General features: G+C 38.2%; 1 non-coding gene across 1 annotated transcript; it reads right to left on the bottom strand.

Moving 5' to 3' along the window:
• Positions 1–506: 506 nt before the first annotated feature.
• On the bottom strand, positions 507–613 carry LOC124892518. The gene has a single exon (XR_007050294.1). It is a non-coding gene; the product is annotated as a small nucleolar RNA R71 (small nucleolar RNA).
• Between the last annotated feature and the right edge of the window lie 796 nt (positions 614–1,409).

Genomic DNA, 1,409 nt, shown 5'->3' on the forward strand with positions numbered 1-1,409 from the left:
ATAGGGAATTGGTTGAACCAAACCCCAAACCCGAGCAACTGTATCATTAATTGAGGAGATAAGCAGAACTTCTCCACTGATTCCTGCAAATTAATGAGGAACAACATGATCCTGCTCTTATGGCGGAAGAACAACTAGACCATAGGATATTTTGCTAAGTAGCAATCCAACTTCTGATAAATTTGACCTCTCTTTTTTAGAAACCAGCTGCTGGACATAATTTTGAGCTGAAACAGAACATGGTGCAACTTTTGATCAGTAGTGGACAATTTATGGGGCTTTCACATGAAGATCCATAAGTCCATCTGTGAAACTATCTAGAGATCAGTGACACATTTATCTCGGTAGGCGTGTTGAATATTTATGTAAGGTTGAAACTATTCCTCTTTTCACTGTTAGGGGAAGCAAAAAAATGGTTGAATATAGAGCTAGAAAATTCAAGCGCAACCTCAGATGACTTAGCTAGAAAATGCCTCATCCAATTCTTTCCATCTAGCAAGATAGCAAGACTATGTAGTGATATTATGTGATTCAAATAGAAGCTAGATGAGAATTTATATCATGCTTGGGAGCGGTTCAAAGAACTTTTTTGGGATTATCCACATCATTGGCAGTCCAACGAGGTATTAGCTGACACTTTTGTTGAAGCACTTGACCATAACATGAAAATTTTGCTAGATTCAGCTGCAGGTGCTCAAGCTTTGTGGTTGACATATGATGAGCTTTATTCCTTGTTAAACCATATTACACTAGGCAATATCGAGTGGCACTCAGATGCTAGAAATACAACATAGAAGGTTGCATGTGCATTGAAGGTGGACTAATTTACTACTATCTCCACCCAGATTTCTGCACTGCAAAATAAGATAAGCAATATGAAGTTAGGGGTTACACAACCTGTAGCCACAATTAATGTAATTCAACAAACTACAGATTAGTTTGAGATTTATGGTAACAGTGGGCATTTAGTGGGGATCTGTGCTACAAATCCTAAGTCCATAATGTTTGTGGGTAATTCTCAAAGGCCGAATTATGGGAATGCCTATAATAAAAAATAGCAGTCACTCAATACCTCATGGAAAATTCAACAACAGTATCAGTAGCAGCAAGTTCAGAATAATCAGGCCACAAATTAGAACAAAAATGTGGAAGTGATGCTAAAGAAAATCACGACTACTCTAGAATAATTGGCAGCAGATTTAAAGAGCCAACAAGCAGCTACAAGGAGCTTGGAGTTGCTAATTAGTTAGTTTGTGAAGGTTTCAAATGCCAGCCCTCAAGGTGGTTTTCCATGTGATACTGAGAATCCTAACCAAGTAATCCCAATCACTTTGAGGAGTGGTAAGAAGATGAATGAAAGACCTCCAAAGAAAACCAAAGAGGTAAATACAGAAGAGGCTCCTAAGTAG

This window comes from Capsicum annuum, unplaced genomic scaffold, assembly GCF_002878395.1.
Source record: "Capsicum annuum cultivar UCD-10X-F1 unplaced genomic scaffold, UCD10Xv1.1 ctg4806, whole genome shotgun sequence".
NCBI classification, from domain to species: domain Eukaryota; kingdom Viridiplantae; phylum Streptophyta; class Magnoliopsida; order Solanales; family Solanaceae; genus Capsicum; species Capsicum annuum.